Source organism: Trachypithecus francoisi, unplaced genomic scaffold (assembly GCF_009764315.1).
Source record: "Trachypithecus francoisi isolate TF-2019V2 unplaced genomic scaffold, Tfra_2.0 Lachesis_group3, whole genome shotgun sequence".
Taxonomy (NCBI): Eukaryota; Metazoa; Chordata; class Mammalia; order Primates; family Cercopithecidae; genus Trachypithecus; species Trachypithecus francoisi.
Window position 1 is genome coordinate 86,175,397 of NW_022681468.1, and position 24,466 is coordinate 86,199,862.

General features: G+C 37.2%; 1 protein-coding gene across 1 annotated transcript in view; it reads left to right on the top strand.

Annotated features, from left to right (window-relative positions):
- The first annotated feature begins 460 nt into the window (after positions 1–460).
- The window catches only part of LOC117070098 (olfactory receptor 4K2), a 129,853-nt gene continuing 105,847 nt past the window's right edge, over positions 461–24,466 (top strand). Inside the window, exon 1 of the mRNA XM_033188791.1 lies at positions 461–519. The gene's annotated coding sequence lies outside the window, so the exon portion shown is untranslated. The remainder of the gene's footprint in view (positions 520–24,466) is intronic.

The window sequence follows — 24,466 nt, forward strand, 5'->3', positions numbered from 1 at the left end:
AGGCGAGAGAATGGCGTAAACCCGGGAGGCGGAGCTTGCAGTGAGCTGAGATCCGGCCACTGCACTCCAGCCTGGGCGACAGAGTGAGACTCCGTCTCAAAAAAAAAAAAAAAAAAAAAAAAAAAAAAGTGGTTTTCCCCTCAAGTTTCAACACATTACTCCACTGTAAGTTTAGCCGTGTATATATAGATGTATAATATAATACATACATAAAGTCTAAAGTTTAAATACTCATATATAATATATATTTTATATATACATATATTTTACTATAATATTATGCTTCAGCTTTTCCTGCAAGTTTTTCTTTCCTTTCTCTTACACCCTTCTCTGTGCTCTCATCTGACAATCGCTGCCATGGCAACCAAGCCTCTGTGACATTTCCAGCAAGCTCAGAAGCTTGTTGTCTTCTTTTCACTAAACTTTGGTTAGTAGCTGGTCTCAGTCAGTAACACTCTGGGAGGGTTCAAGCCACATCACCAAACGTGCCAGGAGAGCCTTGAACTCATCAATTGCTGGGTAAGACAAAGAATTTTAATGCAATAGCAAACAGCCAATCAAACACGCCAACAAAAACAACAAACCTTTCCTTGAGGACCAAGAAGCCATTAATTAGCTAGCCTGAGAGTTCCAGATGGAGACCTGGGTCCTGATTGGGTTTCTGAATTTGACCACTGGGCAGAAAACTAGCACCCAAAACCAGCTGGAATAAAATTGCCCACCTACAGTGGACCCAAATCCCCCAGATCCTTTTTGTCAGGTAAGAATAGATTGAAATAGCCCAGCTGGTTGTGGGACAGGCCCCCTCTGTTGGCGGTGCAGTTCAGGACACCTGGACTACCCTTTCACTCTGCCTTCCCTGGGGTAATGTGTATGGCTCCTAGTCTTTCATGTTCTCTTCTGTAAGTTGGGAGGAGGAAGAGAAGAGACTCACTGTACATATTGTGTCAGTTAATACTAATCTGAGAGAAATAATTTATAATCTTTTGAAGTGAGGTTTGATTTTTACCACTCTGCTGTTCTTGTCTCCTAATATGTTGTATCAGATTGTAACTAATTTGAGATGAGAATGAATTGAGGACTATATATTTGAGCCTCCTTAGAGTCTCACTCACCTTTGAGGTAGCTTCGTATTTTACGTTTTATCAAGTCAGAGTGTTGAGTCCTTAAATCAGTATATGCTGGGCAGTGAAAAGACATTGGTACACTAAGGTAATTGCCTAAGCTTAGTGAACAGCAGGGGTGGTGGGGGGCAGGCCTTTTTAACAATTGTCTTTGCTGAGTTTCATACTGAAAAAGCCTTGAGACTCTGACTCAGCTCACAGCTCTTTGCCCTCCCTCCACCTCCCTTCTGCCCTTTCCGTGCGAGCCTTCACAGCAATTATCTGTGAATTATTTATTTTTTCGAGCTCTCTCTTAAGGTTAATTTTTCTTAAGAAATATTTACTCTCAATATTATACAAGTGTAGAAGTTTATTGTAGAGAAATGTGAGAAAACATATTGGCAAAAAGAATATAAACATAAAACCATTTAAGGTTTCCCCTTCCATCTATACTTATATTTATAGTCAGGCTCATAATGGTATTTAAATGCAAAATTTAATATAGGTGTTTATATTATTTATATTTTTAAAATATTAATAATTGATCAGTTAATTCAACAATAATAATTGTTAACATTCCAGACACTACTCTAAATACTCATGAATACTCAGTGAACAAAATGGATAAAAATTCCTGACTTGTTCATGTTATATTCTAATGGGGGAAGACAGGGGGTAAATAAAGTATATGGCATGCTGGGGGGGTGATGAGTAAAGATGGAGAAAAATTAGAAGGGTCAGGTCAATAGGAAGTGTGTGTTGGAGGTGGCAGGGGTACATTTTTCCGTCAGCTTAATTAAGGTTTAATTGCAAAACATGGTATATATTTATGGTATACAAGGTGATATTTTGATATATGTATACACTGCAAAATGGTTAAATCAAACTAATTAACATATCTGTCACCTCACATGCTTGCCATTTTATTGTTGTGAGAACATTTAAGATCAACTCTCTTAGCAATTTTCAGGTATGCTGTTGGCCCTTAGTATTTGTGGCTCTGCATCTGCATATTCAATCAATCATGGATGGAAAATATTTAGAAAAAAATAAAAATAACAATATAACAAAAAATAATTCAAATGTAACAATACAGTATAACAACTTTTTATAGCATTTACATTGTCTTAGCTAGTATATGTAATGTAGAGATTATTTAAACTACATGGAAGGATGTGTGTAGGTTATGTGTAAATACCACGCCATTTCATATGAGGCAGTTGAGCATCTGCTGATTTTGTTGTCTCCAGGGTGTCCTGGAACTAGTCTTCCCTAGATATCAAGAGACAACTGAACAATATGTTATTATTAATTACAGTCACTATGCTATATAGCAGATCTCTAGAACTTATTGATCTTGTTTAACTGAGACTTTGAACTCTTTAACAAATATCTCCCCATCCCCACTGGGTGTAATTTTCAAAAGCTAGTCAGGGAAGGCCTCACTGAAAAGGTGACATTTGGGAAAAGACTTGAATGAAGTGTTGGGGCAAGAAATATAAATATCTAGCAAAAGAGTATTCCAGGCAGAGGAGATGGTATGTGTAGGTGCCACGAGGCAGGGATATGGCTGGCATACTTAACAGATAGCATGAAAGCCTCATCTCTTCCTCATGTCCGCCTCATGTTCAAATATATTTAAATATGGTTCCCTCCCCATCATACCCCTGCAATGGCCATTGCAGAAATCACCAATAACATTCACGTCTGTAAGTCTTACGGACATTTTTTTTTCCAAGATACATTTCTTCTCAGCAGAATTCAGCACTGCTGTTCCAACACTTTTTTTCCTTTGGCTTCAGTGTCAACTCTCTTCTACATTCCCTCTTGATTTCCCAGAAAATTCCCACCTTTCTGGCTGCAACTCCATTTAATTTGTGGGCTTGTTTTCCTCTATTTGGCCATTAAACTCTGAAGCTCTGCAAGGCTGAGTTCCAGGCCTTCACATCTTTCAATGCTATACTATCCTCTAGTTCATTTTCTTCTCCAAAGCTTTGGTTATTACTTATTTGCCAATGAGTATATCAAATTGTTAATACAAATGGCATCCTAGGAATTCCAGATGACAACTGCTACATGGTATTAATATTTGACTGCTGGATGATAGATGATAGTTTTACTTGAATGTTTCACGGGCACCTCAAACTCAACTCCAAAACCGATCTAATAAACTTTCCCAAACCACATTCTCTTCTTGCATTTCTAAGAGAATGGATTCCCATTCATCTGACTACAGTGCTATCCTGAAAGCAGATCCAGAGACTAGGATTCACCTGCAGGTGATTCATTTGGTAGGAATCAGAATCTCTGGTAGGAGAACTGGGAAGTGGGGCAAAGACCCTTAAAAAGAGTGAACTATGAAGCAGTTACCAGGATGGATAACTGTGGATTAAACTTGGAATAACTCTGAGAGCCAGTGTAGAAAACTCATCTCAGAAGCGTGCTGAGAAGTAAAGGGTATTTGTACACCAGTTTCTGATAGTCATTAGTCATGGACTGTCTCCTAGTGGCATTGATTCCTCAGCATGCCCAACCTGCAGCAGGGACAGCAAAAGCAGCTTCTGGGATCAGAGAAAGCCCTCAGGTAAGGAAATGCGAGGGTGAATGCTGGAAGTCAGGCTGGCATGCCCTGAAGTATTAGGGTGAGGCGCCATGGCAAGGTATCTGTGACCATCTTCCTAACCTTCCACCTCCATTTCCAATCTTTAAATACATTTTACTTCCCGAATATGTAACAATATGCATTTCCTTCCATTTCCACCACCACCTCTACCTGCAGAGGTTGACCGCCACCCTCTTTTTCAAATATACTTGCCTCATTTAGCACATTCACAGTGTTGTGCCACCACCACCTCTGTCGAGCTCCAAAACACTGTCATCACCCCATAGAAAACCCCAGTCCTCTTCCCCTCCACCCATGGCCACCACCCGGAGTGTGTTTGGCCATTGGAGAACCCTGCACATTTTTGCTGGGCACGATTAAATAGTTGCTGCTTTTCTGCACTTATCACTGTATCTTGAACGAAAGTTTCATAATTTTCAGTGTTTTATCTGGGTTGATTGGATCCAATTTTAGTTTTGGAGTTTCCTTTTGGAGCAACAATAACAATTTTGAGGATTAATATGTCATGACTTTTATTCTTTACTAGAGGTCTTCCAAAGAAACAGATAACTTTGTTTCTTTTAAAAATAGAATAAAATTCATCCTGTCTTGCAAAAATGCACAAAAAACAAAAACAAATATACTTGCCTCATAATTAGTTTCACATTTGCCCTTGTCCTTCTCTAAACTCTTCGCTACCATGGCCAGAGTTACTGTTTCAAGAAGGAGATGAAATCATGTCATGGTCTATTCTCTGTGCCTGAAATCCAATTTTCACCCTCATCTCCCTTTATCTAAACTATGTTATTCATTTTTGGGGGGTCTTAACTCAAGCATTCCTTTCTCAATACGGCTTTTATGCTATGAAGAATGAGACAGAGTTCCCTGCGCAACCTCCATTGAATCATGTTAGGCCTTAACGTACCTTTCCTTTATAACACTTACTGAACGATTCATTTGGCATTTATTTATCTGGCTATTTTATTCAGGGTTTAGGATTTGTCCTAGATCATAAGCTCCACAAGAGTGTTCCAGGTCTAGTTTAGGTCACCATGTATCCCTGATTATTACCACACATCCCAGTGCATAGTGTATAGGTAAGGTATAGTGTAAGGTATAAATGGATAAATGACAGGAATAAAAATGGTTTTCAATTTGTATTACAATGTTTTCTACTATCTGGCAGAATCTTAGTAGGATTTAATAGAAATCAGGCAATGTCTACTCCTTAACCTGACTTTGAGAGAGAAACATTGATTTTTAAGAATCACTCCCAATTCTTATTTTTTTCTGTCATTATGTCGGTGAGGTAGAGATATTCCCGATGCTTTCTTGTTCAGGAACTTGCCTCCTTGGACATTTTAACGAGGTCATGACTAGACCATTGCTACATAAAGTATGGTCTATTGATCACCAACATCAGTATCAGCTGGAGACTTTTAGAAACACAGAATCTCCAGTCTAACTGGCATGAGATGGTATCTCTTTGTGGTTTTGATTTGCATTTCTCTAATGACCAGTGATGATGAGCTTTTCTCTCATATGTTTGTTGGCTGCATAAATGTCTTTTTTTGAGAAGCATCTGTTCTTATCCTTTGCCCACTTTTTGATTTTTTTTTTTCTTGTAAATCTGTTTAAGTTCTTTGTAGAGTCTGGATATTCGCCCTTTGTCAGATGGATAGATTGCAAAAATTTTCTCCCAGTGTGTAGGTTGCCTGTTCACTCTGATGATAGTTTCTTTTGCTGTGCAGAAGCTCATTAGTTTAATAAGATCCCATTTGTCTATTTTGACTTCTGTTGCCATTGCTTTTGTTATTTTAGTCATGAAGTCTTTGCCCATGCCAGTGTCCTGAATGGTATTGCCTAGGTTTTCTTCTAGGATTTTTATGGGTTTAGGTCTTACACTTAAGTCTTTATCTTGAGTTAACTTTTGTATAAGGATCCAGTTTCAGCTTTCTGCATATGTTATCGCTAAAAAGTCAGGAAACAACAGATGCTGGAGAGGATGTGGAGAAATAGGAATGCTTTTACACTGCTGGTGGGAGTGTAAATTAGTTCCACCGTTGTGGAAGACAGTGTGGCAATTCCTCAAGGATCTAGAACTAGAAGTACCATTTGACCCAACCATCCCATTACTGGGTATATACCCAAAGGATTATAAATCATTCTACTATAAAGACACATGCACAAGTATGTTTATTGCAGCACTGTTCAAAATAGCAAAGCCTTGGAACCAGACCAAATGCCCATCAATGATAGGCTGGATAAAGAAAATGTGGCACATATACACCATGGAATACTATGCAGCCATAAAAAAGGATGAGCTTGTGTCATTCTCAGCAAACTATCACAAGGACAGAAAAGGACAGAAAAGCAAACACCACATGTTCTCACTCATCAGTGGGAGTTGACAGTGAGAACACATGGACATGGGAGGGGAACATCAGACATTGGGGGCTTTTCAGGGGTGGGGGGCTAGGGGATTAATCTTTTACCTTAATTTCATAAACTGATATAGTGATTATTATATAGATAAAATCAATATCATATTGATTCAGTCATTATGTACAAAAGTGTGCAAAGATCTAAACATTAAACTTTATTTTTGAAGGTATTTCATAAAATTTTGAGATTGATTTTCTTTATATGCTTTTTGTAAAACTGAAAATTTTTACTAAATGACAGAAATCAAACACTTTTTTTTTGTTGTAGGTAAACTTCCTTCCTCCTACCTTATTATAAAAATGCTTTAGGGGTTTGAGTTACCTGAGAAAAACTTTTTTTTCCTCAGAAATATGGAGGGATGTGAGTCCTAGATGTCAAGAGGGCTTACATTTTGAGCAGAAACACAAATTTTCAAAAATTTTTCTTTCAACTTGCTCTCTATACCAGTGCTCTGGGAAGTCTTTTGGTGACTAGCTAGAAGCTATGTTTGTGCTTCTTTTAGTAATATATGTCTCTTTAATAGGCTTCCAGCCAGAATCATTGATAAACCAACATTGAGAAATTATGGAATGAAAAGGGATTGACACAGGAGTGTCATGATTCTTAGCAGTGCTCAAAAGGTGAAGCCATCACATGAACCAAATCTCGAAATAATTTATTTTATAAACCATATTCTGCCTCCAGCTACACAGAGTTTTACTGTGGCCCCAGAATTAAAAATGCACTTTATAAAACTCACATTCTCCTGGGATGTAGCCTCTATAGCATTAGGAAGGTTATCTTTCAAGCCAATGAATCTTTAAAAGTTAATGATTACATATTCTGTGAAGAATCAGTAAAGAGTAATGACAACTATTCTAAGGCATTATTATTTACAAAGAGCTTGCCCACCAGACAGATTCCAAAAAATCTTCTGGAAGACACAGTCTGAGGAGAAATAAGATATAAAATATGTCACCCAAAGTTCTGACATAATGTTTAGGAGCAATTTAAGTGTTACTGTGCGTATGTTGGAGGATATAGAGCCCAGTGAAGAAAATACTGAGGTTCCAACATTGTAGCATATTGAATAAAAGCTTACAGAATTTAGAAATAACTTTTAGAAGGATGGCACTTTTTTGGCAGAATTCTTTTTTTTTTTTTTTTTTTTTTTTTTGAGACAGAGTCTCGCTCTGTCACCCAGGCTGGAGTGCAGTGGCCGGATCTCAGCTCACTGCAAGCTCCGCCTCCCGGGTTTACACCATCCTCCTGCCTCAGCCTCCTGAGTAACGGGGACTACAGGCGCCTGCCACCTCGCCCGGCTAGTTTTTTGTATTTTTTAGTAGAGATGGGGTTTTACCATGTTAGCCAGGATGGTCTCGATCTCCTGACCTCATGATCCGCCTGTCTCGGCCTCCCAAAGTGCTGGGATTACAGGCTTGAGCCACGGCACCCGGCCCAGAATTCTTTAGATATGAGAAGACAGTATAAGAAGTAGCAACATTTAAGTTAATTGACAGAGATACTTCAGAGGAACATGTGACTTCCCAATTAATATGAGAGAAGTATTTACTTTTATTGATTAGTGTCCCTTTTATTTTTACTTCATGGCATTTAGGTGCCGACATAGTGTAACTAAACGCTCATGTGTGAGTGAATGAATGCTCCTACCAAGTGCTGTGAAGTAGTTGAGGACATCAGGGATGTATGCCCTAGGACCACACACATCTGTCTAAAAGCAAACTTCCACTTGGAGAGACTAAGGAGGAAAATGTTTATTCAGACCTTTATTATCACTTAGTCATAACCCTTTGAAACTCCTAAAACATAGCTTTGATCTTGTTGTCTGCTCAAAAACCATCAATGATTTCAAGTTCCCAAGTTCTCCACAAATTGACTTCAAATTACTTCCCTGGTGTTATCTTTCCCTACTCTCTTTTACAGATAAATTAGACAGTAGATAGCATTTCATTCTCTGAATAGCTTCAATTTCCTATGTTCTCTTCTTTGTGATCATTTTCTGTATTTGGAATTCTATTTATCTCCATCTACACCTGTAAAAACCCTCCTTCAAGGTCCAGTTCAAAAGACATTTTTTTTTTTTCCAGAATGTTTCCCCCTCTTCCCTTAACCAAAGCACCTTTTCCATCCTTGCATTTTTGTTGTTGTTGTTGTTGAGATAGAGTTTTGCTCTGTCCCCAGGCTGGAGTGCAGTGGCGTGATCTCAGCTCACTGCAACCTCCACCTACCGGGTTCAAACAATTCTGCTTCAGCCTCTTGAGTAGCTGGGACTACAGGCATGCGCCACCCCTCCCAGCTAATTTTTGTATTTTTAGTAGAGACAGGGTTTTACCATGTGGGCCAGGATGATCTCTATCTCTTGACCTTGTGATCTGCCTGCCTTGGCCTCCCAAAGTTCTGGGATTACAGGCGTGAGCCACCATGCCCGGCCCCATCCTTGCATTTTTATTTTACCATCTTTGCGTCTTTGTCATGATACTAATCACAAGCTTGTGATTTATGGAAGAATGGCTAACACGCCTTATATCAATGTTTATCCATGATACTGGCTTGACATTTTTTCTTGTTGTTGTGTCTCTACCGGGTTTTGGTATCAGGATGATGCTGGCGTCATAGAATGAGTTGCACAGGGGTCCTTCCTCCTCAGTTTTGTGGAATCATTTCAGCAGAAATGGTACTGGCTCTTCTTTGCATATCTGGTAGAATTCGGCTGTGAATCCATCTAGTCCTGAGCTTTTTAAAATCGGATGCAATTTTGGAGCACGTTATTGGTGTGTCCAGGAAGTGACCCACATCTCACAGGTTTTCTAGTTTGTGTGCGTAGAGGTGTTTGTAGTAGTTTCTGATGGTTATTTTTTATTTCTGTGGGGTCAGTGGTAACATGGCCTTTTTTATTTCTAATTGTGATGTTTCTTTCAAAAGATTAGAATAACTAGTAAAAATTATATCTATTCTGAATATGGCTTCTAGGTATTATTAAATGTTTATGCCTTTAATTTACTCTGATCAACAATGTAAGTTATCTTTGGGGCTTTTTTTCTTAAATAATCTTGTCACTAAACCACTATACTTAATAAACAGCCTGGTTAAATGAACGTGCATTTGAACATTAGACTCTGGAGAGACAAGATTAATTAACCTTTGACACGAGAAGCTCACAGTGCAACAGGCCACTCCGATAGAACAAAAGTCCTAGAAAGTCTATGTCAGCAAAATTGTACCTAAGGACGAAACTTTAAGCTCTATTCACTTTTAGCTAATTAAGTAAATACATTGCCATCCCATGCTGAGAGTGATGGGCAGTCTGGGGGGAGGTTGACTTCTATAGGGAGGAAGGAGGAGGATGTGTTTCTGCACTTTGCTTCTTCAGTCAGGCACTCTGTGACTTCTTCATTTCCTTCCTCTCCTCTTCAAGCCCTGGCATATTGGCTCAGAAGCACAAAGGGGGCAGGATAATCCTCATTGTCTCATTCACACTGACTGAAGCCCTGGGCTTTGAAATACACACTCACTCCTTCCAAGCTCTACCCACTGATGCTGGGAGCAATTTAGAGCAAATGTTATCCAAAGTGACATGACCTAGATCACTAGGTTCTTTCTTTTACTCACCTCTAATCCTGCTGTTCTTTCAGTTCTAAGTCAAGGATACTCCAAGTTTGCACTTTGCAGGAGCCCCTGGAATATTTGGGGTTTCATACTGCACATCAAAACTATTTCTCACTGACCCAATCATCTATTAAAAATTTTGTTGAGTTTCTGCCATTTTAATGGCTATCCCTTTGCCTTCATATGAACTTCTTGGTATTATAATAGTCAGTGTGCTTCCAAATTAATCCCAATTTGTGTACTTTTATTTTAAGATGAAATGTAGGCCAAGCACCGTGGCCCACGCCTATAATCCCAGCACTTTGGGAGGCCGAGGCCGGCAGATCATGAGGTCAGGAGTTCGAGACCAGCCTGGCCAACATAGTGAAACACTGTCGCTACTAAAAATACAAAAAAAAAAAAAAAAAAACTCACCAGGCATGGTGGTGGGCACCTGTAATCCCAGCTACTTGGGAGGCTGAGGCAAGGAGAATCATTTGAACCTGGGAGGCGGAGGTTGCAGTGAGCCGAAGTCACGCCACTGCACTCCAGCCTGGGTGACAGGGCGAGACCCTGCCTTAAAAAAAAAAAAAAAAAGGAAGTGTAGCTTAAAAACCATTCTTCCATAAAACCATATCTCTTTAAGAGGATGTTGGAAAATCAGCCTTTCTCATAAAGTAGTTTTCCCCACAAGTTTAAACACATTACTCTGTTATAATTTTAGAGACTATTAAAAAAAAACTATTATGCTTCAGCTTTACCTGCAATTTTCTCTTTCTTATCTCTTACATCCTTCTCTGTGATCTGGTCCAACAATTATTGCCATGGCAGCAAAGGCTCTGTGACATCTCTAGCTAGCTCATTGTCTTCTGCCTTACTAAACTTTAATGGGTGGCTAGCAGACAGTAACACTCTGGGAGGGCTCAAACCACATAACCAAGTGTCCCAAGATAATCCTGAGCTCACTCATTGTCAGGTAAGACAACGTATTTTAGTGCAATAGCAAACAATTAATTAAACAAACAAAAACAAGAAAGCTTTCTTGGGCCAGGAAGCCATTAATTAGCTAAGCTCAGAGCCATTCATTGAAACTAGGTCCTGACCAGGTTTCTGGATTTGACCACTGGGCAGAAACTAGGACCCAAAACCAATTGGAATGAAATGGTCCCCAGATATTGTTTTCATGTAAGAGTAGGTTTGGAAGTATCCAGACTTAGTGGTAGGCCAGGCCTCCCCTGTGAGCAGTACAGTTCAGGACACCTGGACTGCCCTTTCCCTCTGCCTTCCCTCGGATAATGTGAATGGCTTAGTCTTTCATGTTCCCATCTGTAACTTGGAGGAGGAAGAGAAGAGCCTCATTGCACATATTGGGTCGTTAAGAATGATCTTAGAGCCATAATTTACAATATTTTGAAGTTAGGTTTGACTTTTACCATTCTACTACTCCTCTCTCCCAATATGTTGTGCCAGCTTGTAAGTAATTTGCAATTAGAACACATTGAAGACATATATTTGAGCTCCTTAGAGATTCTCATCCACCTTTGAGGTAACTTTTTGTACTTTAGGTTTTCTCAAGTCAGAGTGTTGAGTCCTTAAATCAGTGTTGGGCAGTAATAAAATTTTGATACATAAAGTTAATTGCCTAAGCTTAGTAAATAGGGGACAGGCTTGCTTATCAACAGTTTTTGTGGCGTTTTATGCTGAAAAAGCCTTGAGGCTCAGACTCAGCCCACAGCTCTCTGCACTCCCTCCACCTCCCTTCTGCCCCTTTCATGTGTATCCTTTACAGCAATTTTTCTGTGAGTTCTTCTTCGTTTTGAGATCTCTCTTAAGGTTAATGGTGTACAGTAGATATCCGGAACTTATTCATCCTTTTTAGCTGAAACATTTTACCCTTTGACAAATGCCTCCCCATGTGCCCTGGGTGGAATTTTCAATAGGTAGTTAGGGAAAGCCTCACTGAAAAGGTTGGGATTTTGGGAAGCTGATAACATTCAGTTTCTTGAACTAGGTACCTTTACACAGGAGTTACCAGTTGATAACAATTCATTGAGCAATATACTTATGATTTGTACAATGTACTTTTTGTATGTTATGGATGAATAAAAAATTCAGAAATCTCATAAAGGTGATATTTGGATAAAGACTTGAAGGAAGTGTGGAGGCAAGAAACATAAACATCTGGGGAAAGAGGGTTCCAGGCAGAGAAGACGGCGTGTATAGGTGCCACAAAGCAGGAGCGCGCCTGGCATGATTGAGACAGCAGGGGTCCTCATCTCTTCCTCACCTCCCCTATACCTCTGAAATGGCCATTTCAGAAATTATGAAATTTATTTACATAAATTTATCTTAACAAATACTCACTTTCGATATTTTACAAGTGTAACTACAAGTTTATTATAGAAAAATTTGAGAAAACATACGTATCCACAAGAATACAATATAACCATTTAATATTTAAAATTTTTCTTTTCATCATACTTATATTCATCGAGTAGTATTGGTACTTAAGTATAAAATTTACTATACATGTTTATATTATTTATATTTTAATGTTAAGAACTGATTAATTAATCCATCAATAACAATTGATTGTGAATGTTCCAGGGACTACTCTAAATGCTCATGCACATAGCAGTGAACAAAATGTACAAAAATTCCTATGTGGAACTTACATTCCAAAGGGAGAAGACAGGTGGTAAATAAGCTATATAGTATGTTAGGGAGTGATGAGTAAACGTGGTGAAACATTAGAAATGTCAGGTCAATAGGGAGTGTGTGTGGGAGCTGGCAAAGGTGCATTTCCCCCCGCTCCGCCTTATTAAGATGTAATTGACAAAAACAGTATATAGATTCATATGAGAAGAAAAAACAATTCACAAAACTAGCATTGTTTTACTTCTGCCCTTACAGAGATATATTTGACTGTTTGGTGAGACATTCTGGAGTTTAAGCTGTCATTTAAACCAGTTACAATTTTCCATAGGGAGCTACTCTGTCACTTGGGTCTTTTCCCATTTAAGCAAGGCTCAAAGCTACTTTCCATGGAATCATTATCCAGTATGTGAGGTTAACTTGGCACTTGTTCAATATGTGCTTGCTTTGTAATAGGTGACTGAATATTTTTTATTTTATATTAAAAAAACTATATATTTGTGGCATACAAGATGATTTTTTGATATGTATATATGGTGAAATGATTAATTCAAACTAATTAACATATTTATCACTTCCACATACTTTCATTTTACTGTGAGAGAACATTTAAAATCTCTTTTAACAATTTCAAGTATACTTTTAGCCTTATGTTTCCATGAGTTCCCATTCAGGCATTCAATCAACTGGGTAGAAAGCATTAGGAAAAAAACTCACAAAAAATACAATAAAAGCAATAAAAATAAAAAAACCAGTATAACTACTATGTATAAAACATTTATATTTTATTTGTATTATAAGTAATCTATAGATGATTTAAAGTATATGGAAGAATATGCATAGGTTACATGCAAATATAAAATGATATCATTTTATATAAGGGACTTGAACATCCCAGAATTTTGGTGTCCTTGGGGAGTCCTGGAACCAATTGCCCCCCAGATACTGCAGATATTTAGGGACAATGGTATAACATGACTACTAACTACAGTCACCATGATGTACAATAGATCTCCAAATGTATTCATCCTGTTTAGCTGAAACATTGTACCTTTCGACCAATATCTCTCAATTCCCCTGGGTGGAATTTTCAATAGCTAGTCAGGAAAGGCCTCACTGAAAAGGTAATATTAGGTCAAAGATTTGAAGGGAGTGTGGGGGAAAGAAATATAAATATCTGGGAAAAGAGCATTCCAGGTAGAGGAGATGGCATGTATAGGGGCCACGAGGCAGGAGCGCTCCGGCCATACTTAAGAGACGGTAAGGAATCTTCATCTTTTCCTCATGTCTTCCTCACCTCCAATATATTTAAATATGTCTTCCCCCCACCAGACCCTTAAAATGGCCATAGCATAAATCACCAATAACATTTGTGTTAGTCCATTTTACATTGCTATAAAGGAGTACCTGAGACTGAGTAATTTATAAAGAAAAGAGGTTTATTTGGCTTATGGTCCTGCAGGCAGTACAAGCATGGCATCAGCATCTGCTTAGCTTCTGAAGCCTAAGGAAGCTTTTACTCATTGAAGAAAGCGAAGGGGGAGCAGATGTGTCACATAGCAAGAGAGGGAGCAAGGTTGGGGGGGGATTGTCTCATACTCTTTTTAACTATCAGATCTAATGGTAACTCTACTATAGGTAAAATACAAACCCATTCATGAGGGTTGGGTTGGATACCATCAACATCCAATGAGGGATTCACCCCCATAACACAGACACCTCCCACCAGGCACCCCATCTGACATTGGGGATCGCGATTAAACCTGAGATTTGGAGGGTACATTGAATGTAATGTGAGCTGTAGGCTTGTAATATATGGTCTTTATTGTGTTGAAGTATATTTCTTCTAAACCAACTCTGTTGAGAATCTTTTCATGAAAAAATGTTGAATTTTTCAAATGCTATTTCTGCATCTAATTCAATGATTATATAATTTTGGGGCTTCATTTTGTTAATGTTGTATATCACATTTATAGATTTATGTATGTTGATCCATCCTGTATCCTTGGGGTAAATCCATTTGAGCATGGTAAGTTATCTTTTTAATGTGATTTCTATTTCTGCATCTAATTAGATGATTATATAATTTTGGGGCTTCATTTTGTTAATGTTGTATATCACATTTATAGATTTATGTATGTTGATCCATCTTGTATCCTTGGGGTAAATCCGTTTGAGCATGGTAAGTTATCTTTTTAATGTGCTATTGAATTCAGTGTGCTAGTATTTGATTGAGGATTCTTGCATCTACATTCATCAGGGATATTGGCCTGTGATTTTTCTTTTCTTTTTCTTGTTCTTGTCTGTCTTTGGTATCAGAGTAATGTTGGCCATGTAAAAAAAGTTTGGAAGTATTCCTTCCTCTTAGATTTTTTGGGGAAGAGTTTGAGGATTGCTAATTATTTACATGTTTGGTAGAATATAACAGTAAAGGTATTCTGGGCTTTTCTTTGATGGCAGACTTTATTACAATTCAATCTTCTTACTCATTTTTGGTCTGTTCGTACTTACTATTTCTTCTTGATTCAGTCTTGGTATCTTTCATGTATCTTGGAATTTATTTATTTCTTCTACTTTATTCAATTTGTTAGTGTACAATTGTTCATAGTACTCTCTTATAAGTTTCTTTTCTTATGAGCTTTTATGTTTCTATGGTATCAATTGTAATGTCTTCCTTTTCACTTTTGATCGTATTAATATTTGAGTCCTTTCTCTTTTTTTCTTGGTCTGGCTAAAGGTTTGTTGATTTGTTTATCCTTCTGAAAAAACACTCTTTATTACATTGAGTTCTTTTCTATTATAGTTTTAGTCTCTATTTTGTTTATTTGCATTCTGATCATTGTTATTTCTTTCCTTCTGCTGACTTTGGGTTTAGTTTGTTTTTCTTTCATTAGTCACTTGAGTTGTAATATCAGGTTGTTTATTTTATATTTTCCTTTTTTAATTTGTATGGGTACACAGTGACTGTATATGTTTATGGGGTACATGAGATATTTTGCTACAGGCATATGATGTATAATAATTACATCAGGGTAAATGGGATGTCCATCACTTCAAACATTTACCTTTTCTTTGTGTTACAAACAATGCAATTATACTCTTTTAGTTATTTTTAAATGTACTATAAATTATGTTTGCTTATAGTCACCTTGTACTATCAAATACTAGATCTTATTTATTCTATCTAACTGTATTTTATACCCATTATCCATTCCTCCCCTTAACCCTACTATTCTTCCCAGTCTCTGGTAACTAATACTCTATTCTCTATCTCTATGAATCCAGTTATTTTAAGTTTTAGCTCCCACAAATAAGTGAGCACATGGAAAATTCATCTTTCTGTCCCTGGCTTATTTTATTTAACATAATAACCTCCAGTTCTATCCATGTTGTTGCAAATAACAGGATCTCATTCTTTTTTATGACTGTATATTACTCCATTGTGTGTATCAACCACATTTTCTTTATTTATTCATCTGTTCATGGACACACAGGTTGCTTCTAAATCATGGCTATTGTGAATAGTGCTGCAATATGCATGGGAATGCAGGTATCTCTCAGATATCCTGATTTCCTTTTTTTTGTGTGTATACCTACCAATGGCATTGCTGGGTCATATGGTAGCTTTATTTTTGTTTTCTTTGAGAAACCTCCAAACTGTTCTCCATAGTGATTGTACTAATCTACTTTCCCACCAACAGTGGGTTCCCCTTTCTCCATATCCTAGCTAGAATTTCTTTTTTTGGAGACGGAGTCTTGCTCTGTCGCCCAGGTCCTGGAATACAGTGGTGTCATCTCAGCCCACTGCAAGCTCTGCCTCCCGGGTTCATGTCATTCTCCTGCCTCAGCCTCCTGAGTAGCTGGGGCTACAGGCGCCTGCCACCATGCCCGGCTAATTTTTTTTTTTTTTTTTGTATTTTTACTAGAGACAGGGTTTCATCGTGTTAGCCAGGATGATCTCGATCTCCTGACCTTGTGATCTGCCCGCCTCGGACTCCCAAAGTGCTGGGATTACAGGAGTGAGTCACTGCGCCCGGCCCCTAGCCAGCATTTCTTACTGCCTGTCTTTTGGATATAAGCCATTTTAACTGGGGTTAGATGATTCGTCTTGTAGTTTTGGTTTGCATTTCTCTGATGATAAGTGATGTCGAGCACTTTTTCACATGCGTGTTTGCCATTTATATGTCTTCCTTTGAGCAAGATCTTTTGCCCATTTTTAAATTAGATGATCAGATTTTCCTATTGAGTTGTTTGAGCTCCTTATAAATTCTGGTTGTTAATCCCTTGTCAGATGGATAGTTTACAAATATTTTCTCCTATTTTATGGTTGTCTTGTTCAACATCAATTGAAATGATCCTATGGTTTTTGTTTTTAACTTTGTTTATGTGATGAATTACATTTATGGATTTGCATATGTTGAATCATCCTAGCATTTCTGGAATAAAACTCACTTGATCATGGTGAATTAGTTTTTTAATGTGATGTTGGATTTAGTTTGCTAGTATTTTCTTGAGGATTTTTGCATCAGTGTTCATCATGGATATTGGTCTGTAGTTTTCTTTTGTTGATATGTCTCTTTCTGGTTTTGTATCAGAGTAATAATGTCCTAATAGAATGAATTTAGATGTATTTTGTGTTCCTATATTTTTCAGAATAGTTTGAGTAGGGCTGGTGTTAATTCTTCTATAGATATCTGGTAAAATTCAACAGAGAAGCCATCATGATCTGGGCTTTTCTTTGCTGAGAGACTTTTTATTAGGGCTTTGATCTCATTACTTGTTATTGGTTTGTTCAGGTTTTGGATTTCTTCATGGCTCAAACTTGGTAGGTTGTATGTATCTAAGAATTTATCTATTTTTCTCTGGATTTTCCAGTTTATTGGCATATGGTTGCAAGTGATCCTTTTAATTTCTGCAGTACTGGTTTTATGTCTTAATTTTATTTATTTGGGTCTTTTCCCTTTTCCTCTTGGGTAAAGTTTTGTTGATTTTGTTTATCTTTTCAAAAAACAAACTTTTCTCTCTGTTGATCTTCTGTATTGTGTGTTTTCTTTCCATTTCATTTATTACTACTCTGACCTTTATTATTTATTTTCTTCTAATAATTTGGGTTTGTTTGCTTTTGCTTTTTTAGTTTTTAAAGATACATCACTAGGTTACCTGAAATTTTTCTACTTTTTTAGTGTAGGCACTTGTAGCTATAAACTTTCACTTGCCAGGTTTTGGTATCAAAGAGATGTGCCTTTGTAGAATGAGTTAGGCAGGAGTCCATTCTCTTCATTTTTGGGAATAGTTTCAGTAGAATTGGTTCTAGCTCTTCTTTGTATATTTGGTAGAATTTGGCTGTGAAACCATCTGGTCTAGGACTTTTTTGGTTGGTAGATTTTTATTGCTGCTTCTATGTTGGACCTTAATATTCATCTTTTAGGGTTTTAATCTCTCCCAGATTCAATCTTGGGAGGTTGTTTCCAGAAATTTATCCATTTCTTCTAGATTTAGTAGTTTGTGTTCATAGAGGTGTGTTCCTAATAGTCTTGGAGGATATTCTGTATTCTGGGATCATTTGTAATGTTCCCTTTGTCATTTTTTAATGTGGTTATTTGAATCTTCTCTCTCTCTCTCTCTTTCTCTCTCTCTCTCTCCTCTCTCTCTCTCTCTCTCTCTCTCTCTCTCTCTCTCTCTGTTACTGTAGCTGGCAGCCCATCAATCTTGTTTATCCTTTTAAGGAATCAACTTTTGGTTTCATTGATTCTTGGCATTAATTTTCTGGTCTATTTCATTCAGATCTGCTCTGGTTTTAGTTATTTTTTTCCTGCTAGCTTTGTTTTAGTTTTTCTAGCTATTCCGTTTGATGCTAGGTCATTAATTTGAGATATATCTAACTTTTTGAAGTAATTGTTTAGTGCTATAAACTTTTCTCTTAACACTGCTTTTGCTGCATCCCAGAGATCTTGGCATATTTTGTCTCTGTTTTCAGTTATTTCAAAGACTTTTTTATTTCTGCCTTAATTTCATTGTTCACCCAGAAGTCATCCAGGAGCAAGTCACTTAATTTCCATGTACTTATGTAGTGTTGGGTGATTTTTTAGTCTTTATTTTTACATGATATACTATTCTAAGCTGACAGCAACAACAACTGTACACTTTATTTGCCAACAACATCTGTACACTTAATTTCTCCTCTCCCACATTTTATGTTTTTGATGTCAAAATTTACATCATTTTCTAATGGGTATCCATTGACTATTTTTGCTCTATGTGTTTTAATAGGTTTGTCTTTTAACCATTGTACTATAGGAAAAAAATTGCTTTACACATCGTCATTACAGTCTTAGAATATTCTGGATATGACTTTGTATTTCTTATACCAATGCGTTTGTGTTCTCATATGTTTTATGTTTTTAATTAGCAGCCTTTTAATTTAGCTCAAATAACTCCCTTTAGTGGTTCTCTTAAGACATATTTAGTGGTGATGAACTCCCATAGCTTTTGTTTGTCTGGAAAAGTTTTTTTTTTTTTTCTCTCATTTGCCAAGGACAACTTTGCTGGGTTAAGTAGTCTTGTTGGCCTTGTTTTTTCTCTTCAGCACTTTGAATACATTATCCTACTCTCTCCTGGTCTCCTGGGTTTTTGCTGAGAAATCCAGTGACAGCTATTTTGGTATTCCCTTGTATGTGATATGCTTCTCATTACTTGCTGTTTTCAGAATGTTTTCTTTTTCTTTAATTTTTGTTATATTGATTACTATACATCTTGGATAATTCCTATTTGGCTTAAACTTGTTTGCATACCTCTGCATTTGCTGTATTTAGATGTTAGCAACTTTCTCCCGATTTGGTAATTTTTTAGAATTTCTTCTTCAAATATGCTTTCTGGTCTCTTTTCTATTTCTTTTCTTTCTGAAAACTCCTATTAGATGAATATTAGGTCTTAATAGTTTTCCTTCTTTCCTTCATATCCAGAGTCTTTCTTTATTCTTTTACATTCTTTTTATTTTTTTCTGACTGAATTATTTTAAATGTTTTGTCTCAGCTTACTGATTGTTTCCTTTCTGCTTTATTGAACCTATTGTTAGAGCTATCTATTGCACTTTCATTTCAGTGATTTTATTCTTTAAGATTTCTATATTTTTATTATTTCTATTTCTTTGTCAAATATCTTATATTGTTTGTGTATTATTTTCCAAATTTTATTTATCTATCCTTATATTCTTGTAGTTCACTACATTTTTAAAGAAGACTTTTCTGAATTCTTTGTCAGTCATTTTGCAAATCTCCATTTCTTTAGGGTTCATTGTTAGAGTTTTATTAGTTTATTTTGGAGGTGTCATCATTCCCCAGTTCTTCACAATCCTTGTGTTCTTGCACTGGTGTCTGTTCATTTGAGGAGGTATTAGTTGGCAGGAATAGACTTTCATTATTTAGTCTAACCTTTGATTCTAGATTGGTCAGCTGGTACCAACCCTGGTAGGTAGAGCTTGTTTTCTGCTTTCAGGTTCTCCTGATGGCTCAGCTTTTGTCTTTGCTCTGAGTTCAGCTGGGACTACTGGCTGGGCTCTGATTTTTGGTAAGACCACTAAATGAGCTCTACAAGCAGACAAAATTGCTTGCTTGGATGGTGATTGCCTCTGACTGGGCCAGGCCACAGGATGTATTTCCTGGCTAGATGATACCACTATTTGAGTTCTGCAGTTGTATGGGGTTGCAGGCTTACTCAGAAAGTTAGGTGGAGACTCTGCTCAAGATGGAGAGTACAACTACTATACTTGGTGGGAATTCACATTTGATGTTTGCCTTCCTGCCTGGGTGGGACATTGGGGTGGGCTTTGAGATTGAGCCAAACCACCATTTAGATTCCTTGTTGGGGTATATATAGCCCTTTCACTTTGCCAAAATGCACTGTGGCAGGTATCTCTCTCTGTGAGTGGGCATTGGGGATGATTTTGAGGCTGAGTTGAACCACTGTTCGAGTTCCCAGGTAAGGCAGTTCTAGACCCTACACTGTGCTAAAAATGGGCTGTGATATGCATCTCCCTGCCTGGCTGGGTCCCTGTTGTGGGTTTTGAGACTAAGCCAAACTACTGTTTGGGCTTCTGAGTGGGGCAGGTCTAGCCCTTGTACTTTACCAAAATGTGCTGTGGTCATCTCCCCTCCCTGGGCTTTGTGATGGGATCTGGGGCTGGCATGGAGGCTGATTGTTTAGGGATTCAAGCCAGGTAGAACTTCCTATTTCCAGGGACAACCACCTTCACTTTGGTGGCTTGTTACACTGTTGGCTAATACCCCTAATCACATACCACTGATGGCAGTTACATAGAGCTACCACCAAGATCTGTATGTTTGTCACTCTGAGCTCTGCCTTCCTGATCTGTTTCTACCTGACCACAGTAGTCTAGCCATGTTATTACCCCTGTGCTCCTTCCAAGGTCAGACCAGAGTAGGCTTCCTGGGAAGTATCTTAGAATGCAGGGGACGTGAATGTCCATCTCTAGTTCTCTTTTCCTACTGTAGAAACAGTGGGCCTAGAAAAATTCTAAGTGGTGTGCTGACTTGGGAGAGAGGGAGAGGTGATGTGGTCAAAGTGAGACTATTCTTTTTACCCTTCTCATGTGGCATTTTGTTTGGTTCTTTAGTTCACACAGGTTTCTCAGGCTTAATCATGAGTTTTGAAGTGTTCACATAGGAGTTTTTATCTGTGTACAGTTGCTAATTGAACGTTCTATGAAGGGGAGGGAAAACTGGGACCTCCTATTCTTCAATCTTTCTGATGTCACAGAGAATCTGCATTTTGAAAAGATCCATAGGTGATTGATATGGATATTAAAGTTGAGAACTACTAGGTTAAACATCTATTTCATGTGAAACATGAAAAATAAGCTAGATTTTGAGTTGCAAATTATAGGGTAATACACATTTTTCAACTTTTTCATCTTTACTCTTGTTCATAAGAGGCTGCAACTGATCCAAGACAACTTATTCCCAGGTTATAGCAAAGGTTTTCAAACCCAAACAACACAGAATTACAAAATGTAGAGTTCACATCTTCTCTGGCTAAGATAATGTTGACTAATGAAAATAATGGTAGATTGGAAAATCTGTTTGAGTTACTATACTTTGTTATACCTAAGATAAAATATCCATATGATGATTATTGTTAATCCTCTATTGAAACATGATGAAAAGAAGTTTTAGTTGAACAGAGGAGATAGAAAGCAAGATCATAGGGGGTTGGGGAGTGAATAAGAAATGAAGAAGTAGAGGTTGACTACACTCTTTCATGTCACTTTGCACCCCCCAAAGTAAAAGAAATTTGATGTAATCAATTTGCCACCCATTGCTGGCTGGTTTTCTCAAAGATTGGTGCCATATTGAGGACTTAGCGTTGGTTTCTCATCAAGGCTGCATCTTCAGTGGCTTATCAGTGGCTCAGTGACTTGTCACTAACCTTAGTAAGAGAATGCCTGTATTTTCTGGCTCGTGCATATTTTCCATGTATAAAACTTTCTTTATATTCCCTTTTATAAGCACTGAGGTGAATGAAATCAGAGTTGACTGACATTTTTAGATGACTCATTCTTTTCACCTAGCTATTGAGTGCCTCCACTCTGGAGGATACTTTCTAATGGCACAGAGTTGAGAAACAAAGATCTGCATACTTTGTGCTTATTCTCATAGGCCCGTACATAGGCCTCCACCCAAAAATCAAAAAATCTGATTTTTCTGTATTTTTGGGGGGCTTTGCTTAGTGAAGCTTTTTTACAACAATCATTCTACTTGCCTAGCAAGCTATTTCTCCCAACATTCAAAGTGGACAACTAAGTATATTGCTCCCAAATCATTGGTTTGTGAGGATTTCCTCCATTACTACATTCTATGATTACCCTTGAGAGGCATTAAGCTGCAGCATTAGTCAATATTTTCCTTGTCCAAGTGTATATTCAGACAATCCATTTGTGAGCCAAGCCTGAGGCTCTTTCCTTCTTTATTAGCTGGTTGTATGAAATCTATTTATTTCCCACCATGAAGCCATAGGTATGACCGCATGCTGCAGTTTAACATCTCTCAAGGGTAGCCATAGAATGTAGTGATGGAGGAAATCCTCATAAACCAACGATCTGGGAGCAATACACTTAGTTGTCCACTTTGAATGTTGGGACAAATAGCTTGCTATGCAAGATAAGGATATGTGTAGAATAAAGATTGTTATAAAAAAACTTAACTAAGCAAAGCTCCCCCAAAATACAGAAAAATCAGATTTAAGGAAATTTGAGGTGGAGGCATATGTATGGACCCATGAGAATAAGCACAAAGTATGCAGATGTTTGTTTCTCAACTCTGTGCCCATCAGGGACCTGGCCCAGTCAGAGGACGAACTGAGGAAGAGATATTGTCACAATCAAGACATGTTTGTATCTTATGGAAATGTTTTTTACTGTATCAAATAGTTTGCCATTTTTTCTATCAAGTGCTAGCAAGCTCAATATGAGATAGAAATTAATATTGGTAAGATAAGATTAGTTAATGATTAACTTGAAGATAATTGCAAATATGGGCACGGTGCATGCTCATAACAATTGACATTATATTTTATTAAGAATTTCTATCCCTTTTTTTCTCATATAATTAAGAAAGATAAACAAAACTGGCATGGAAAGGTGAAACTCAGCGTTAAATTTATCAGCACTTTAAAGAGAGGCCACCATTGAACTCAGTTTGAATGAAGTTCTAAATTGTTTATGTTTTCTTTCTATATAAAAGAGTTTTTCAGGCAAGTATTTAGCTATTTAATTTACATTTCACATGTGAAGTATAATAAAACAACCACCCATTTCCCCAAGACTCACATAAATCCTGCCTTTCAAACCCAGAAAATATTCTCAACACAGGTTCTTTATGACACAAAAACTAATTGCAGCTGCACCTCATTTTGCGGAGCAAATAACTATGAGGGTTTACAAATTAAAATTCTGTAAATTACATTTCATATTGTGATTCCTTTTCATCATGTTTTTGAGAGTTGTATTTGAAAAAAAATGGCCATAGAACAAAACAAAGATCAAAATTAAAGCAATATGTTAGTCAAATATTTATAAAATGGATTTTAAGAATTTTATTTTAGTACTGCCCAGCAGTACACAAGTCACACAGTATTAATACTAAATTAATTATGATATCAAAACCTGTTGTTTAAACTGGGTTTACGGCAAAGCAAGCTATAGCCTGAGTAGTGCTCAACTTTTTGTTTAGGTCTTACCTGCGCTATATTCTAGGTAACTAAACTGCTTTAAATTCCTAATTCTTGTTTTGTGTACTCTGAAAAAACACTGAATATCAAACTAAGGCTATTAATCTATTTCCATAATGTAAAGCCCACTTGCTACATTTTGACAAGATGAACGTCTAAAAACTTGACTTTTTTTCAGCCAGTATGTCCTGGTGGACAATTATTGAATTACGGTGTTAATTGTGGGAGCAGTCTACGATATCTGTTACATGTGTTATCAATTGCTTTAGCTCAGTAATACAAAATGGACATCTGTATTCTTTTTAAAAAGTTGAATTACATATAGAGGTTCTGATTAGCTTAGACACAGAATTTTATATGCTTTTTATTCACTTCAACACAAAATCGAATTCACCGTTGAAGCTTTCTTCTTAAGACCACAGTATTGCAAATTATGGTTAGTGGTGTTTAAGATGCTAATTGGTCATTATTATAGCAGTTCTTAAATAAAACAATGATTCTGTAGACAAATATTCATGCCTAATTAAGTTCCATTTGATAAATGGAAATGATCTCTTGTTTATATTTTATTAACACCTTTTTCAGTCCTAAAGATTTTCCTCAGAGAATCTTTCATCTCTTTGTTCCTGAGACTATATATTAGAGGATTGCAGAAAGGTGTTATTACAGAATAGAATAAGGTAATGATTTTTTGCATTTTTACTGTGTGTCCTGATCCAGGACTAACATACATCACCATGATAGAGCCATAAAACAAGGTGACAACCGCCAAATGAGAAGCACAAGTGGAGAAAGCCTTTTGTTTGCCAGCCTCTGAGGGCATCCGTATTAC